Raw genomic sequence first — 19,517 nt, 5'->3', positions numbered from 1 at the left:
AGACGCCGGGGCCGGCTCCGAGGCGCAGGGCTTCCGCGCGTGGCGTGGGCTCGGCTGGGCGCTCCGCAAGCCGGCCCGCTGCCGGGGCCCGCGCCGCCTCCAAGCCCGCGCGCCCTCGGCCCGCCGCGTTCTGGGGAGCAGCTCTCAGGACGCGGGCCCTCGGGGGGCGTGCAGCACCCGATGAGCAACTCCTCCTCCCAACCTCGGGCACCGAGGCTGGAAGGCTCACAACCTGGGCCGCGGCCGCCGGTCCCTCCGAGCGGTCTTGACCCTGAAACCGAAGAGTCGGCTTCTCTGATTGGCTTAGAGCACAAACGCAGGCGAGCGGTGCCTGAGACCCGCTCTTTGATTGGACTTGAAACGAACAGCAGAGCACGAAATAAAGAGGCCTTCCGTCATTGGGCCACTGTGTAAATCTCCTTTTAGCTTCTCCGCTGACTGAATAAGCGTCTCAGGATCTTCGTCATGAGTCTTAAATCTGGGCCTGTCAGTTCGCCCCAGCGTTACTCTTCAGGCGAGGCATGGAGTTTACAGAGTTCAACCAATCACATAACGCCGAGATCAGGTTGCCAGGCAGGTTATGCTAATGAGGCCCCGCCTTTTATGCAGCTCCCACTCTGCGGCGGGAAGAACCACCTGGAGGTGGCGGGGGGGGTTTGATTTCCATCACCCCTAGGGAGAGAGGATCGGGGACCCGCTGATCTTCCAGCTCCCCTCACCCAACATCGTGTAAGTACCTAAAGGATTAAGGGAACCGGATAAGCCAGCGTCCAGAGTACCCCATCGACTGGGAGGGTGTTTCGTCTTTGCTTAGTCCCACCCAAAATGGCGCCAAGCTCTTTCCGCGTCTCAGAGCCCGGCCGGGGCCAACCGACCGCGGACCCGGGTGGGGGGGAGGACTTGATGGTGGTGGTGGGGGAGAAATCCCGGCGGCACCGCCCGATGGTACAGTCCAGTCGGGGCTGGGACGAGGCACCTCACTCGGGGTGGGGGGTCAAACCATCTGCACCTTCCAAGGGGAAAGGGGCAAAATCCCTAAAGGAGCCCCTCCTGGTGCTGCGTTCAGCCATGGCTCCGGCGCCTCTTCGCCCTGCCTTCCCTGCGCGCAGCCTCCCCCCTGCGACCCCCGAGCGGCTCGCACGCTCCGCCGGCCGCGCGCACCTCTCCTCCCCTGCCCGCGTTGGTTGGGCCGGGACGGCAGTTGGGCGCCCTGCGCACTCCTGCGGCGGCTGTTGGGCGGGCGCTCGGGGTGCGGCGGGCCGTGTTGGCCGGCGGGCGCGGGGGCGGCGGCTGGGCCCGGAGCTCGGGGACGGCGGGCTCCGTGGACTAGGCGCCCTGCTTTGTTTTGGGAGGCCGCGCCACCGTCCTGCCATTGATTGCTGGTTCCCTGTCCCTTACGCACAAGTTGGCGTCCCGGGACCCGGCGAGGCCCCGCTCGGAGGGCGTGGGGGTGGCCCGTTTGGGTCAGTCGTGGTGCATGGTGTCCTCCGTGGGCAGGGCGCAGGCCGAGGTCCACTTGCGCTCTGGGTCGAGTGCAGAGGCGCGAGCCCGAGGCCTTTGGGGAGCGGGTTGGTGGTGCACGGTTGCCAGCCGAGGGTCAGCTTTCCTTAAGCACTTTAGCCCGTGACCACGTATTAGGTCCTCCACTAAGTAAAGTGTACGCAGCGCTTTGGAATAGTGCGTGCGTACGTGCTTAGCCTTGCTTGGCGGATTGGTTGGGTTTCGATCCATTTTCAATCTATGTTTGTGTAGGTCTAAGCACAAAGCGGGCTGGTTTGGGGTCTGCAGTCGAGGTTCGGCGTGTGAGGAGTCCCGCCCAGCGCGGCCCTGTGCCATCTGCGCCGAAGCCCGTTCAAATCTTGCCTGGCTAATCGTCCCCAAAAGTTCTTTAAACTCAGAAGCACTTAACGTTCATTAAAAACAAAATCACTCGTGACGCTCTGCGGCCTCTGCCTCAGACCCGCTCCTTTGTTTCTCTCTCCACCTTTTGCTGGAAGCTCTTTGAGGGCAGGAAGGTACATTGCGTGTTTTTGGTATCCTTCCATCCACTCCACCCCCCAGCACCGCAGCAGCTTGAGGAACCGTACTTATATGATGCTCTAGAATTGAAAAAGCAAAATTTAAAAAAAAAAAGAAAAATTGGTGGGGGCAAAGCCATGCTTCAAGCAGTGCTGATGCAATCTGATATGTTTACAAAGTGACTTCTGGGTTTACTTTTGCGGTACGCGGGCCTCTCACTGTTGTGGCCTTTCCCGTTGCGGAGCACAGGCTCCGGACGCGCAGGACCATCGGCCATGGTTCACCGGCCCAGCCGCTCCGCTGCGTGTGGGATCCTCCCGCACCGGGGCACGAAACCATGTCCCCTGCATCGGCAGGTGGACTCTCAACCACTGCGCCACCAGGGAAGCCCCCTGCGTTTACTTTTTAAATGAAGTGAAATTGACAAAGTGAACCGTTTTAAAGAGAACAATTTAGTGATAGATGCGTATTTAAAAATTTTGGAGCGAGACTTTTTTCCCACCTGTGGCTCTTCCTCACTTTATTCCTTGAGCACCCACTCTTGGCTCTGCTCTTTTGTTTTGCGAGGGCGCTAAACCTCTGTCTTTTTCTAAATAAGCCATTTTTAGTTTTCTAGTGTTTTGCGGCGTGGTCCACCACGCGTTAGTGTACTGTATATGTGAATATAATACTGTATAGTGTACTGTATATGTGAATATAATCGAGCATGTATTATAGATAAGGCAAAGCCCACGTCTTCAAGGGCCCTCAGTGCTTTTTAATAAGAGTTTATCATGGTATAAGGGATAGTGTATCAATCCAGTGTAATCCTAAATTGGTTGGCACTGCCTCAATTGCCACTTGTCTGAATTTATTTTTTTCTTCTAGTTTTAACAGTAGTACATGATCATTGTAGAAGACATAGAAAATATAGAACAGTATAAAAAGTAAAAATTAGCTGAAGTACAATTACCAGAGATAATTTCTACTGATATTTTGGTATGCTTCAAATCTTTTTTGTGTGTGCATATAAACATTTTTACAAACTTGGCACATGATATGTGGTTTTCACATCTAGGTTTTTTGTTTTTTTGTTTTTTTAATGTAAATAGGTACCTAATGACGTCACTGATGATTTTCCATTTTCAGTAGTTTTCCCCATTACTTGAAGGGGGCATCATGAAATCCTCTGAACTAAAGGAATTATGAAATTTGATTCATTCTGTTTTTCACAAGCAGAATTTATTGATTACTGTTTAAATTTATCATAGGTAACCTAATGGGATAGGTTTCTGAGTAACAAGCAGAACTGTTCCAAGAGTTGAGAAATAGTGAACTGTAATTTTGGTTTCCTTAATAATTTTAAGCACTGGTGAACACATGGTAACTACATAATTTCGTTTGGTGCAAATGATAAACTGTTAAACACCCTGTCATTGCAATGTTGGAATTGTTTAGCCAGAGTTTGTTTTAAAATAGAATGCTGATGTACTTTGACCTATTGCCACTAAAATACACAGTCTTCCCCCACCCACCTCTGTCCCAGAGAGTGTAGACACACCCTGCCCAGCCTTTTGTGTGGTTTTCACAAGCAGAATTTATTGGTTAAACAATAAATGTATTGTTTAACTTTATCATAGGTGCTTTAATAGATTAGCAAATGAGCATTTGGTCTCTATCTAGAAGGGGCCAGCGAGTTAAGAAAAAGGAAGTGTTTTACTATAACCAAATCTTTGCAGAATGGTCCCACTGGATTCTCCAGGGGTACTGGGTAGGGGCAGGAAGGTGAGGGGGGAGCTTTTTCTGACTTTATTATATTGGTCATTCTCTGTTGAAGCCTTCCTCTCCCTCTCTGGCCTTATACTGTTTACATGAATTACTGCTAAAAGGTGTCTGGCCTCCTTCCTTTTTTTATTCTCAAAGTTATAAGCCTAGTTCAGGACTTATGTGGACCTGGTGCCTTTCCAGTTTATTTCCTTGCAGCCCTACCGTGACACTGATATTTAACTATTAGTACTGAAACATTACTTCCACTCCCTTTCCAAAGTCCGTCAGGGGCTTTGGGCTTCCAGTTGCCTAGACCTGTGTAGATTTTAAAGGTTCAGGTTGTGGAAAGCAGCTGAAAGTAGGTTCTTTTTGGATAACTTTGAAATATTTCAAAGAATTGGGGTTGAGGAAACGGAGAGGGAGGTGGGAGGCTATAGATTATACCAAGTCACAATTATAGCAAGACTAGTTAAAAATGTGGTGAAAACACTCATTATAAAATTATAAAATCAGTAATGTGCAACGCTTTAAGAACGCAAAACATACAGATTGCTATTGGGAAAATAGTCTGTTATTGTTTGTTATCCATTTCTTAGTTGAACTCATTTATTTCAGCATCAGAACATTGGAGCTAAATGCTCGCTTTTTTTACCCACATCCTTCACTCTCACGGTCTGGCTCTCATGGTCTGGCCTGTTTCCCACTGTCCCTCAGATCTGTGCTGTCCGGTATGGTTACCAGTAGCCACATATGGCAGTGAAGCACTTGAAAAATGGCTAGTGCTGTGAGTGTGAAATGCATGCCAGATTTTGAGATTTGGTATGAAAAAAAATGAAATATTTCAATATCTAAAATATTGATTACATGTTGAAATGATATGTCGCATATCCCATGTTAAATAAAATCCATTACTGCAATTAATTTTGCCTGTTTCTACTTTCAACAAATGTGGCTGCTAGAAGATTTAAAATTATGTATGTGGGTTGCATGCGTGGCTGCCTGATTTGTTCACTGAACAGCCACCTTAGGCTTAGTCTCATGGGGGGGGAGTGCTCCCAAGTGGCAGTAAGTCATCATACAGTGTCTTATCTTTTTGTTTCTATAGTTTCAGCCAATAGATGTGTCTGATTTCTTTTAGTGCTTATGATAGCTCTCACAGAAGCATTATTATTCTTTTGAAGAATACCTTAATCTCAAAACCATTTCTAGGTAATTGAGTTAACTGTTACTGAATAAATATTCAATTAATCATTTGAACTTAAAATAATGAAATGCCATCTGTTAAGCACATAATCCATTAAAAAAAAAAAAAAGTTGAGGATTTCCCTGGTGGCGCAGTGGTTGAGAGTCCGCCTGCCGATGCAGGGGACGCGGGTTCGTGCCCCGGTCCGGGAAGATCCCACATACCGAGGAGCGGCTGGGCCCGTGAGCCATGGCTGCTGAGCCTGCGCGTCCGGAACCTGTGCTCCGCAATGGGAGAGGCCGCAACAGTGAGAGGCCTGCGTACCACAAAAAACAAAACAAAACAGACAAAAAACAAAACAAAACAAAGAAGTTGAGCTAAGTATAATCAGCTGAATTTTCCCCAGCTTGGTCTGCTACTTACTCACTGATTTTTACAATATACTGTTTTTTCAGAGATTTAAGAAATATTTCTGGGAGAAACTTGAAATTGAAAAAATCAAGCTCATAATTTTTTTTTCTCCTGTGATTAAAAAAAGGCCACAATAGTTTGCTTCTAAGTGTGGAACACTTTGGACCAGCTCATGGGACAGCTATCCTTTTAAGCACAAAGAATCATAACGTACAGATAAAATCATATTCTTTTTATACCTATATTTGAAAACATTGACCGTTTTGCCCTTACGTACCTTTGTGGTTGTGTTTCTTTTTACTACCCTGTATGGGGGTTTGATACGGTGTCAAATTTAACAGCATGGGCTCTGGGGGCAAAGGAACCTAGATTTAGAGCCCAGCTTTATTGGCTGGCTGTGATCTTGGGCCCATTAGTTAACTTCTGTAAGCCTTAGTTTCTTTATCAAATTATTAATCTAGTTCCTTAATTATTAATGGGGATAATAATAGTACCAACCTCAAAGACTCCGTGTGAGAATGCCTGTTTTCACTGTCCACAGCGGTAAAAATGGCTCAGTTAACTGTATACTGATTTTGGATATTCTATTTCAGCCAAACTAGTCTTCTCACTGTCCCTGCAATTCTGGGGTTTTCCTTCATGTTTTCACACCTTCATTTCTCAAATGGAATGTTTGTTCCTTTCTGCCCACTTCTCCCTCCTTCCCCAGTTCTGCCCACGAAAATCCCATCCATCCTTCTAGAGCAGTGGTCAGTAAACTTTTTTGGGTAAAGAACCAGATAATAGGGACTTCCCCGACGGTCCAGTGGTTAAGACTCAGCACTCCCAATGCAGGGGGCACGGGTTTGATCCCTGGTCAGGGAATTAAGATCCCGCATGCTGCACTTCAAGGCCCCCCCCCAAAAAAAAACCCCAAACAAAAAACAAACAAACCAAAAAACCAGATAGTAAACATTTTCAGCTTTGTGGGCCGGACAGTCCCTGAAGCAACTACTCTCGCCCCCTGGTGTGAAAGCATGGCCATGTTCCAATTAAACTTTATTTAAGGACCCTGAAATTTGAAGTAATATAATTTCCATGTGTCACAAAATATTCTTCTTTTGTCTTTTCAACCATTTAAAAATGTAAAACCATTCTTAGTTCACAGGCCATACAGACAAACAGGTGTCGGTCTGCCCTGCCCTGGAGCCAGGTGAAAGCCGAGGTGGGGAGGGAGGCGGAACATCTTACCTGAAAGGGATCCCTCTCGTCTCTGAATGCCCTACAGGATTTTTGTACTGCTTTGTAATCATTGTAACATTTATTGAGTGCTTAATTAGTATCGCATAGCAACTATTTGTGCTTATTTCTTGCTTCCTAAACATATTGTAAATTCCTAGAAGCTTTGGATATTTCATAGTCCCCTCATATAGAATGCAGTACAAAAGTGCCTTTCACTTACTGGGCTCTAAAATGTTTGGAGGAATAAAGGAGTGAATACAATTAACATAAGACATTAGAGTGAGCTCTGGAATTTTCCTCCCTTTTCTTCAAAATTCTTATTTTTGGATGCAAATCTCACCATTTTGTTGGCATTGCTTGAAGATTTTGAGGCCAATCCGCTAGGGGTTATTTTCAGTCTTGCCACAAACCATGATTATAGGCAACCTTATCATCATGTTCTTCTGATAGAGGAAGACTATAATCCTTTGACTAATTATTGCTTTGTGTTTGACTGACTTTGAAGTGTCCTTTCTAAGACACCTGTTTACATTTAATCCTTACTGTGCGACAGTGACAGACGGCGTTTTAACTACTTTACAAATGAGAAAAAGGAGGCAGTTTAGTGAATGATGTGGGTGGCGGGAGCAGGGTGTCTGGGTCCTCAGTCCCAGGCAGTGGTATGTATATTTATGAGATTTCAGCCTCTTACTCATCATTTATTCATCTTCTCTTTTATTCTTTTTCTCTTGAAGTTGATGAATTGAAAATATTCTGGGATTCTGGGGAATTCCCTGGCGGTCCAGTGGTTAGGACTCGGTGCTCTCACTATCGAGGGCCTGGGTTCAATCCCTGATCGGGGCGCTAAGATCCCACAAGCCGTGCAGCACGGCCAAAAAAAAAAAAAAAGTATTCTGGATTTCCAGTACTTCATAATTTGATAAATATAAGGACTAATAGATGTTTAGGACTTGTTTATGTGACATACAAGTTTTCTCAAGTATGTTAAACCCTCTGAAGTGAGATATGACATAACCACAAAACAATAATTCTAGAATTAAAACTAAATTATGGAGCAGTAATTGTGCTTTTTTAAAAAATTAATTAATTTATTTATGGCTGCGTCGGGTCTTCGTTGCTGTGCACGGGCTTCTCATTGCGGTGGCTTCTATTGTTGCGGATCACGGGCTCTAGGCGCGTGGGCTTCAGTAGCTGTGGCTCGAAGGCTCTAGGGCACAGGCTCAGTAGTTGTGGCGCACGGGCTTAGTTGCTCCGCGGCATGTGGGATCTTCCCGGACCAGGACTCAAACCCGTGACTCCCGCGTTGGCAGGGGATTCTTAACCACTGCACCACCAGGGAAGCCCAGTAATTGTGCTTTGATGAACTTTGTTTCATTTAAAAATTTTAAGAAAGTTGATATTCATATTTATATATACTTTTCCCAAACCTTAGGAATCTCATCAAAAAATTATATCTTTTGGGCTTCCCTGGTGGCGCAGTGGTTGAGAGTCCGCCTGTCGATGCAGGGGACGCGGGTTCGTGCCCCGGTCCGGGGGGATCCCACATACCGCGGAGCGGCTGGGCCCGTGAGCCATGGCCGCTGAGCCTGCGCGTCCGGAGCCTGTGCTCCGCAACGGGAGAGGCCACAACAGTGAGAGGCCCGCATAGCTTTTTCTACATCATTTAAAAATCATATATTTTTTTCTGATTTGTGGTTTTTCAACAAACTGAAGGAGAAATATTTTAATTCTAACAAAATATGTATAAGACCTTTACAGAAAAAATTCTGAAACTTTATTGAGTGACTCCAAATAAACTCTAAATAAATGGAGTGACACTGGTTTGAGGATTGGAAGATTCAATATTGTAAGACATTGATTCTTTGGAAACTGACTTATGGATTTAATGTAATCCCAGCAAATTGAAAAACACTAGACAAGCTGATGAAATTTTTGCCAAGGCCCAAGAAAAGGCAAGACACTCTTGAAAAAGAAAAAGAAGTTGGAAACCCTTCTGTTCCAGAGATCAAGAGCTAAATAATTAAGACAGTGTGATCCTGGCACCGGGTTAGAGCAGTAGACCAACTGAACACCCCGAGGAGTCCGGAAACAGTCTCACACACATTCAGACACTTGCTTTATGACCCAGGAAGCATGGCAAATAAAAGGCCAAACAGTACAACTTTTAGAAGTTGACATAGGAGAATATGTTCATGACCTTAGTCTTGAAAGGGTTTGTTTTTTTTTTAAGATGTTTTTTATTTAAGATGTTACCTGCACTAACGGAAAAATGGGCAAAAGTCTAGAACAGGCACTTCAGAAAAGGAGAGATCCAGATGTCTAATAAACATACGAGAAGGTGTTCAGCCTTGTTAATAATCAAGGAAATGCAAATTACAACCACAGTGCCGTGTTACTTTGAGCCTAAATTCAAGTTGGCAAACGTGTACCTGACTGAAAGTCGGCAATACCAAGTCCCAAAGCTTTTGAGCAATAGAACAGTCATACGTGGCTGGTAGGAATAGAAACTGGTATGACTACTTAGGAAAACCGTTTGGCATTACCTAGAAAGTCAAAGACAAGCAGACACCAAAGCCCAGCGACTCCACTGTTAGAGAAGTTGATACACATGAGAGAACCAGGAAGAATATTTGGGGTAATTAATTTTCCTGATATGAGTTGATTCAGTTCATATTTGAGGGCTGTTATGTTCTATACACAGGTAGCTTTATTTTGGCACAAGGGTAAATAAATTATTTATATTTTTTCCCTCTCTACTGGGGAATAAAATAATATCTAGTGTGTTCCTCATTTCCCAAAACAATGCTGGGCACAGAATAGGCATATAATAAATACTGTTGTGTTTTTAAAAACTATCATTTCAATTCTTATAGTGGGTACCCTTCACTATAGCTTTGTAGTTACCTTAACTCTGGCTGTTGACTAATTTGCTCAATTAAATCTGTCTGCGGGTTTGGTAAATTACAACCTCCCCTGGTTCCTTTGAGATCGAGCCTAGCCTACTGATTGCATCATCTGGTGGGAGTCCGAGGAGACAGCACAGTGCTGCGATGCTTGGGTTCTGGCAGCTTTGCTGGGAGGAAAGCTGTGCAGCAGAGAAGGGAAAAGATGTCTAAGCTCTGTAGTGAAAGGGATCTGCGTTCAAATCCCGCTTATCAGCGCTATGGCCTTGGACAAGTAATAATTTTTCTTTTTTTTTGCGGTACGCGGGACTCTCACCGCCGTGGCCTCCCCTGTTGCGGAGCACAGGCCCCGGACGCGCAGGCTCAGCGGCCATGGCTCATGGGCCCACCCGCTCCGCGGCATGTGGGATCTTCCCGGACTGGGGCACGAACCCGCGTCCTCTGCATCGGCAGGCGGACTCTCAACCACTGCGCCACCAGGGAAGCCCAAGTAATAATTTTTGGTTGTTGTGAGGATTAAGTGGAATTGAGTATTTAATAAGCCACAATGCCTGGCTTATGATGGGAACTCAGTAAATGGCAATGACCATAATTATTACTATGCCAGTAGTTGTTTGCTTAAGTAACATTGAATTTCCACAGTATGTTTTCAATCAGTTGAACTATGAATATGCTGATTTTTAAAATAAAGAGCTGCATCTGTTAGGGGATTCTAATTCTGTGGTCTTGGACTTCCCTGGTGGCACAGTGGTTAAGAATCCGCCTGCCAATGCAGGGGACATGGGTTTGATCCCTGGTCCGGGAAGATCCCACATGCCGCGGAGCAGCTAAGCCCATGCGCCACAACTACTGAGCCTGCGCTCTAGAACCCGCGAGCCACAACTACTGAGCCCGTGTGCCACAACTGTTGAAGCCCACACGCCTAGAGGCTGTGCTCCGCAACAAGAGAAGCCACTGCAATGAGAAGCCCGCGCACCACAAGGAAGAGCAGCCCCCGCCCGCCACAACTAGAGAAAGCCCGCACAACAGTGAAGCCCCAATGCTGCCAAAAATAAATAAATAAACAAAAAAACCCTGATTTTGTGGTCTTAACTCATTTGACGTGTAGCCTATATCTGAAGGAAGTGGTCTGGTAAGTGTTTGCAAAGCGTAGATACGGCTGAGCTTTCTAAACAGGAATGGGATGTCTCTCTTTATGGGAGAAAGTGCTAATCACATAGTTTTAAAATTCTATCCGTTTAAAGTTGAAATACACATGTTATCTAGTGAAATACATTAGTTGTGAGAACCCTTGCCTACAGTTAAGACATATTTATTCCCCAATGAATTGTTTAACAATGAAAATATATTAAATTGTCTTTTACTTGGAAAGACGACTTTTCTGGATAAGATACCTTCATGATCTAATACTTAGCATCATGAGTTAAATAGTTACTAACATTTGGAATACACTCTATACCATTGTAGTATACTGTAACAAACATCCCACTCTATCTTAACAGTGAGGCTGAGTTAGGTAAATCAGGTGTTATTATTCCAGTTGTCAAGAAAAAGAACTTGTCTCACATCCAGAATTTTCCCACTACTCTGTACTGAGAAAACACTGTAAGAAATGTCCTGGCTTGTAGAAGACACCTCTGAATACCAGGCCAGTGGTGGATGCTGGCCTTTTATAGTAGTTTTATTAAGATGGAGGAGGTTGAAATTAGATTATAATGTTAATTATATGCCATTAATATAGAGTTTTTATGAAGGCAGTAACTGCCTCACTATGTCATCTGTCTGGGCTCACCATCTTGTTTATTAAATGTTTATTTTTGACCATTCTGTGTTTCATATTTAACTTTGCAAGCAAGGGGCTGAGGTTGAGGAATGAGAATTTGAAAATGAACGGAAGATGAGGCCCATATTACCTGTTCACAGGGGGACTGAATTGGATACAAAGGGAATTACTTCAAACCAGTGTCACTTTGCTTCGTAGTCCTGGGGCAGAGCCATGGTCCAGTCTGTTTGAACAAAAGGCTGTGCCTATTTCAGGAGTTGAGGTAGAGTGAATGAGTAGTTACACTGTCTTCTCTTGTATTATATCCAAAATGTTAAATTATGAAAATTGTGCCCTAGAATAATTTCTTCTAAGCAATTTTAATATTCTTTTTTTTCCAGTTAAAACATTTTAAAGCGCTTGAATTTGTTGAGGAAACAGCTTAGTACTTGAGATTATGCCTCTTAACATTATCTAGTATTTTATCCTAACCTGGATTTGTGATTGTCGAGTCATAGTTACCACCCAGAACCCTCTGTAAGAAAGGCTTTCAGGGCCCCAGAAGACCCACCTGCAAGTCTCCTATTTAGTTACTGCAATTGCTAATTCAACAAAGAGCTTGTGATATGTGGACCAGATAGCTTTCTTTGTACAGGTGCGCCCAGGCCAGAGATTGTATTTGTACCCTTGCCAGTTCTCTTGTGAATAAATGCTACTGTTGAGAAAGGGAGGTGGAAGGATTGTGCTCAGAGCTATGTCATCCATTATCCGTAGTCAGGAAACATGGATGCTCCATATTATTCGATGAGTCATTTGTATTAATCTCTCAGTCTTCAGATGTTCCCCATTAATCCGTATTTGCATACAAAGCTTATTTCCAATATTCCTGGTAAGTGCACGGAATGGATTTGCTTGTTATCATGTGGTGAAGGGAAGCTGGAAAATCAAATGTGCATGAGAGTAATCTGGTTGGCAAGGAGGACCACCTGAACTAACAACCACACAGCCTTTTCCGAATTCTAAGACATTCACACCACAAACATATTAGAGAAGCTGGTAAGTTGCATATTTTGAAGAAAGGTGTAAGGATTCTTGCTAAATTTTTGCTTAGTAACAAAAAAGAATCTCTTTTTTTGAGCAATAAAGGTCTATGAATAACTTTTTTTTTTTTTTTTTTTTGCGGTACGCGGGCCTCTCACTGTTGTGGCCTCTCCCGTCGTGGAGCACAGGCTCCGGACGCACAGGCTCAGCGGCTGTGGCTCACGGGCCCAGCCGCTCCGCGGCATGTGGGATCTTCCCGGACCGGGGCACAAACCCGCGTCCCCTGCATCGGCAGGCGGACTCTCAACCACTGCGCCACCAGGGAAGCCCCTATGAATAACTATTAATATCATGAAGTTGGAATAAGAATTCAGAGCTCTAATCTTTGCCCAGTGCTTCCTGAAGGCAGTTCTTGGCCTCAGTATAATCAGCCCTTCATGTTACTTCTAGAATGATTTTCCAAAAGATGTTACTGCCATGATAAAATATTTTTCTTCCCTTGCTGTGTAAGATTTAGCCAGATCTGGTTGACTTCAGAATCATCTGGAGAGGTTTACGAACAAAGCTTCCTGCTCTTCCCCTCGACCTTTGCAATTGAGAGAATCCAGAATTTCAGGGGGGAGGCTCTGGAATTTGTCTTTTTGCCTAGGTCCTTAGGTGAATCTGATAAAACCAGGTTATAAACTTTGGGAACTGTAATTCTTCAACTGGAAGTCTTTTGTAGATCCACCCTAACTATGGTTTGAGGCTTTTCTCTCTTATAGTCCCTGAGCATATCCTCAACTTCTCTTGCCTCTGGAACTTCCTCAAGCTGTTCCCATCAGAAATGCCATTATGTTTGCTCCAGTAGCAAGTATTATTCTCTCTCTTTCTCTCTGTATCTATCTCCCTATATAGAAAGGTTCTTGATGTTTATTGCCAAATTGCTTCCTAGAAGGTTTGCATTGATTTAAATGCCCATCTTTTTTTCTTAAAAAAAAACCCAACAGCTTAATTGAGATATAATTCACGTACCATACAATTCACTCAGGTAAAGCATACAATTCAGTGGCTTTAGCCTGTTCACAGTTATACAACTATCACCACAATCAATTTTAAAATATTTTCATAACTCCAAAAGGAACTCCACCTCTTAGCCATCACCCCTTAATTCCTCATTTCATCCCAATCCCTGGGCAACCACTTATCCACTTTCTATCTCTGTTAATTTGTCTTTTCTGCATATTTCATATAAATGGATTCATTCAATGTATGGTCCTTTGTGACCAGCTTCTTTCACTTAACAAAGTTTTAAAGGTTCATTCTTATTGTAGCATGTATCCGTATTTCATTTCTTTTTTTTTTTTTTTTGCTGCGTAATATTCCATTATATGAATGTACCATATTTTATCTCTCTGTTCATCAGTTGATGAATGTTTAGGTTGTTTCCACTTTATGGCTATTATGAATAATGCTGCTATGAATGTTTGTGTCCAAGTTTTTATGTGGACATATGTTTTTATTTCCCTTGGGTTTATTATATCTTGGTGACAAATCTCTGGGTCATTTGGTAACTCTACGTTTAGCCTTTAGAAATTGCCAGACTGTTTTCCATAGTGGCTGCAGCATTTTACATTCTTACCCAGCAGTATATGAGGGTTCCAGTTTTTCTGCCTACTCACCAACACTTGCTATTATCTGTTGCTATCTCAGAATTTTGAATGAAATTGAGAAGAATAAAGTATACTACAGAACTGAGCATAATAGAAACTAGGATATCCTTAAAAGAGGCAACTTTGTGTAGTTAGTGGGCATAAAAGATCTTGCCAGTGTTAAAGATATAGATTAATATTTTGCTGAAGTTGAGGGTGCATAAGCTATGTTCAACTATAATTCTGAACCTCCATATACTATAGATTTTCTTAGTTGGAAAAACCTTTCTTGTTAGTGGAGAGTTTACAGTCTGTATGATTTGAATTTCAAGAATGTTCCACTTACACAATAGCAGGTGAAGAGCCAGAGGTGCTTAACCCTAGGAATGAACATGCATTGTTAAGATGTATTAATAATTAATATCAGTAACTGGGGCAACCACAACCATGAACGTCTGCTACTGTTTCCCAAGTGCCAGGTATGGTGTTCTGTTTCATTGATTTCATGGCTTCACATTATTATTTCATAGTTCTACCTTAGCAAGTGGATCTCTCGTTGTTGTTCCTGCTCTATAGATGAGGGAGTTAAGGCTTGGGAAGTGAGGTGACTTGTCTCTGGTCACGTAGTGAGTGGATGGTGGCTGAAGAGCGTGAACCCAGGCCATCTGACTCTGGAGCTCTGTTCACGCCGCCATGCTAGAGATGGGGGAAGGGGACGTGGGGTGGTAGTAGGCTAGCGGAAGGTCCTGGTAAGGCACCAGGAATTGTGTAAGGACTGACCATGGCTCTACAGGAGGGAGGACTGTCCAGCTGTGATTTCCGACGGTTCTGACGGTCACCCCTGAACCTCTGTCCATCCTGTTAACTAAAGCAGGTTGGAGGCCCCAGGGGAGGGGAGAGATGTACATTCTAGTTCCCAAACTGCCCTGCCACTAGCCTTGGCTGTGCCACCTTGAGCCTGGGTTTATCCCCTGTGAGGTTGGCTCCTCTTAATACCTGACCTACTGTGACAGTGCTGTCATGGGCATGACACAGGCCATGCCTACAGAAACTGCAGAAATTCTACAGTCAGACGTCAAGATCTATTCCTTGGGTTGTAATACGTGGACTTCTCAGAGAATTTCTTTTAATACCATATTTGACCCAGTGTACTCTGTGTTTATAAGGACTGATTTTGATTTGGGAAGCAGCTGAGTTCCATGGACCTTTGCAGTCTTATAGTTGGCGTGAGTTCAATTTCCCTCAGAATATTCGGATTTGCTAGTTTATGGTACTAGATAATGTCTTGAGGAATTTGCTTTCTCCCCCTCCATGTTTCTTTCTTTCCAGCTCATGAAAGTTCAGTTATAAACATTGATATCATACATATACTTAATTTCTTAACTGTGGAAGTAGTTGTGCACCATCATTTTAATGCTGACACATTTTTTTATTTATGGGAATTCATCCTAAGAGTGTTTTGTTAAGAAAGCGGTTCCCTCCTAAGGCAGGAGACTGGACCATGCGTTCATTCCAGAAGCATTTGTGGACCCTCTGCTGTCGGCCGGGTTCCAGGTGCTGAGGGCCCTGCGTTGTCCCATTGGGTGAGGGCGCTCTCGTGCAGCTGCATTCCCCCGTGGCGGGTGGCAGGGGACGCAGACTCTGCACAAAATGCGTGCATCTCTTAATTGATGGTACATGCTTTGCAGAGTGTGAAAGGAGAGAATGTGGAGACAGGGAACAGAAAAGGCCTGCTGAGGAGGTAACACTGACCCTGAAATCTGAATAGGGAGGAGGAGGTGGCCATCTGAAATGTTGGCCAGAGCATCCGGGTGGAGCCACTGCAAAAGCCCTGAAGGCTGGCCTGAGCCCTGGGAGGGTGTAAAGCTAGAAGGAGGAGAGGTCTGCCAGCGCAGCCTTTAGAGGTCGGCCAGCAAGTGAGCTTGTGAAGGAAGTGCCATAGAGGTGGGAGGAACCAGGACAGTTTAGTGTTAGGAGGTGGAGAGAAGAGCTTAAGGAGGGTGTGAATGCTCCCGAGGTCAAGTGAGCTGAGAACCTGGAGGGAACCTGGGGTTTGGCTGTAGACTTTTAAAAGGTGCAGCCTTGCAGGGGGGCAGGGTGGTGTGTTGGCAAGGGTGGAAGCCCAGTTGGGGAGGGAATGTGGGGCGAAGAAGTGAAGGTGGGCTCGCCAGCTCTTTATTGTGTGTGAGAACAGCAGAGAGAAGTAGGTGAGCAGGAAGGTGGGCCCAAGGGAAAGTTTGTTTTTACTGTAAACATTTTGTTGAAATATAACACGTTTAGAAAAGTGCACAGTAAAGATAGGAGATACTGTGCACGTTTGCTGATGTGAGTGTTCCAGCAGGGAGGGAACAGTGATGCTGCAGAGGAGTGGGTGTGGGGAAGCGTGCAGAGCGGTGCAGCCCCTGAGGGGACCAGACGGACAGGCTGCCCAGCAGCCCAGGTGGAGAGCCCTGGGCTTGGGTCAGACTGGGGACGTTTCCTCCATTGCAGTGTATGAAGAAGGAATATTTAGTTTCAAAGTTGGGAGAATCACATTTTAATAACAACACAATATTTTTAGATACTGCCTATATTCCGAAGCTTTCTCATTGCTTTTCTGCTCCTTGATAAATCAATGACCTATTTAATGATTCTGGGTGTAACTTGATTATACTTTGTCATATCAGATGTGTCATATGACAGTTTTTTCTTACCAGGGGCTACCATTACTGGTGTCCACAAGTTCTCAGATTTTGATAAACACAGTCACAAGGTCAAAGGGGAAATGTTTTCACAGTCTCATCCCCCTGGGATTGCCCTCAGTTTCCTGCCAAGGCAGCCAGTTCTGAATGGTCAGACCCAGGAGAGAGGGGATGCTTATTGAAACGTGCCTGCATTTCTGCACCTGCTTTTCCCCTTGGAGCATTTTCTGATTCCCAGGAGGCTGGGAAGCTGGTTGGAAAGGGCTACTAAGAGACAAGAGAAGCAGGTAGTGCTTTAGGCTACTATGTGGGGCTGGAGAGAGAAGACATTCCAGGTGAAGGGCTGCGAAGGCCGGCTCTGGTTTTCCCCTCAAGCTATTTGTAGACTAGGCTGTACTGGCCGGCAGGCTAACAAGTCACCCCCGAAGCAGCTGAATAGCAGAGTGGGATTTTGGTAGTTTCACTTTGCTGGGAAGAAAAAAATTGGAATTCCGGGCCCACCAAGGAAGAGGCTCCCTAGGAAACACCTACCTGGAAATTTCCGTTGCCACTCCCGGAAGGTCAAACCTAAGAGCAGACTCTGTCTTGTAGGCCTGCAGAAAGTGCCGACCAGCCTGGAGTCAGCTTGGTGGGGTGGAGGGCCCTTCTGCAGCCCGCGGGAGGATGGGCAGAGGGTGGAGGCCGGCGGAGGCAGGTGGCCGCTCCCAAAGGCACCACAAGGCTTCCAGACGCTGGTGGCTTTCTGTTCCTTGATCCACATGCCTTTACTTTGTGAACCTCCCTCAGGTCAGACGCTAATGATCTGTGTGCTTCTCCGTAGGCCTGTGATACACTGCGGTTTGAGGTTTCCACCTGAAATCTTGTAAGAGCAGAATGGAAGACCCCTGATAGAGTCCTCTTTGGAATCGCTTTCACATTTTACCAGCCAACCAGCTATTCTTTGTAAAAAGGAAAAGGCAAACATCAAGGTCTATCATTCTTTAGAACTCCCACTGAGTGCTGCCTCCTTTTGAATTCTCAAAGATATTAATGTAGAATTGTTGGGCTAAGACCCCCAGCATGTCCTTAGCCTAGGTTTTTCTTTTCTTTGAGTGAATGGTAAGAGTTCTTTTGAATGACTTGATGGGGTTCAAATGCATTGCTGACAAACTATCAAATGGGATGGGAGGATCAATCTTTGTGTTTTTTTGGTGCATGAAAAGTTCTTATCTGAACTAGGAAAATAAAGCCTGTGTTTCTTGGGTTGACACAAAGAAAGATTTGCTTGCATGCATCTTTTGAGGCATGAAGAAAGGAGTGCCACAGCCCTGACTGGAAAAAATAACCTTCTTTCAAAGAAGAGAACCCTTAGTTGATAGTGTCTGAAGCCCTTTGTGTGCACAAGAAAAGTAGGAGGAATCATTGCCTAATGTGGAGATTTCTGTGGGAGAAGTGGAAGGCAAAGGGCCACAAATGGAGAGGCAGAGATGGCCGAGGTGACCGTTGCAGGCCTGTTTGACACACCTCATTCCTTGCTTGCTGTTGTCATCCTGCGTTTTCTACTCTGTGTTTTTTTAAAAAACCTTAGTTCAGCTCTCTTCTGGTTACACAGTGTTGTCCTTGTTTATGGCCAGAAACAAATTAGGAAAAGTTACTTAGGATATATTCTACAGCAGTTTTTATTTTAATTTAATTTTATTTAATTTATTTATTTTTAATTTTTGGCTGCACCGTGCGGCTTGCGGGATCTTCGTTCCCTGACCAGGGATTGAACCCAGGCCCCGGCAGTGACAGCACCGAGTCCTAACCCCTGGACTGCCAGGGAGGTCCCTCTACAATAGTTTTTAGACTGTAACAGGTAGTTCAGTCTCATAATATTAAAAGTGCAGCTTACACCGACGCTTATCTGCCATTCTCCCCTGCTCACGACCCAGTTTCTGAAGGTTTTTTCTGGAGTTTTTTTCCCCAGTGGCATAAAATTTTATCTGGAGTTTTTTTGCAGTCTTGTGCTTTTCACTATTTGCTTCATTGCCAACACTTATAACAAATGTAAAATGTGAATGGCATCGGTGGAAATACCTGGAGGACCCCACTATGATCACTTCTTCATCCTTTATCTTTACCCTTAGACCTCTCTGCTTATATGGAAATATTCCAAATCCATAACTGCTTAATTACGAACCCCTTTTTTATTTGGAACCTAGTCAAAAGTTTATTATTATAATTTTAACAATTTGTTGAAAGCCTTTCTGAAAGCCTTGTTCCCTGATTATTTATTTTTTCAGAAGCGTTTAGTTCCTTAGGTGTACTTCCCTTCACTGGAATTGTGCTTACTTTATTTCCTCGTGGAATTAAAAAAATGATATTTTAGTCCTACTACTCCGCCCTCACTTGTAGGTTTCCAGGAGCTCTTTAGCTGGGGTCATAGTAGCCCCTTAAGATGGAATTGGGCTCCGACAAACGGAGGGACCTCAGGCCCACCAGACCCAGGACTGCGGGGGAGTCATCACCCTGTCTGTGGTCACTTGGTCCTTTGTGAACTGTAGGCCGGTCCTGCGCTAGCCCTCCCCCTGGCCCCCGGCTGGGGTGAAGCTCGAATAAACAGTGTCTGCCAGGGCGTGGGGCACCTTGCTGGGCAAGGAGAGGGTGTTGCAGATAGTTTTCACTCCTCATTTTCATTTTTTCTCAATGGAGATACTAATTTGTTGTGAATTTTTAAAATTGAGAAACTATGGGATGGATTATTTGGGCTTCCCCTTTTCAGCAAGAATGGGGAATTTGTGTTGAAATCTGTATACGTTTGTTATTTGTCCTTTGTTACTTCCTCTACCAGTTCCTGTTCACCATGTAGAACCAAGTTCAGTTTTTTTTCCCTTCTGAGTTCCAAAACTATTTCTTCCAGAAATCAATGAAATGTAAAATCTCAGCTTGCCATTCTAA

The 19,517-nt window shown here is 44.7% G+C and overlaps 1 protein-coding gene across 1 annotated transcript in view; it reads left to right on the top strand.

Moving 5' to 3' along the window:
* Positions 1-615: 615 nt before the first annotated feature.
* The window catches only part of PRDM10 (PR/SET domain 10), an 87,214-nt gene continuing 68,312 nt past the window's right edge, over positions 616-19,517 (top strand). The window contains exon 1 of the mRNA XM_030841228.2: positions 616-729. The gene's annotated coding sequence lies outside the window, so the exon portion shown is untranslated. The remainder of the gene's footprint in view (positions 730-19,517) is intronic.

This window comes from Globicephala melas, chromosome 8, assembly GCF_963455315.2.
Source record: "Globicephala melas chromosome 8, mGloMel1.2, whole genome shotgun sequence".
In the NCBI taxonomy this organism is placed as follows: Eukaryota; Metazoa; Chordata; class Mammalia; order Artiodactyla; family Delphinidae; genus Globicephala; species Globicephala melas.
Note: the sequence above shows the minus strand (reverse complement) of the source record. Positions and strands in the feature narration are given on the sequence as shown.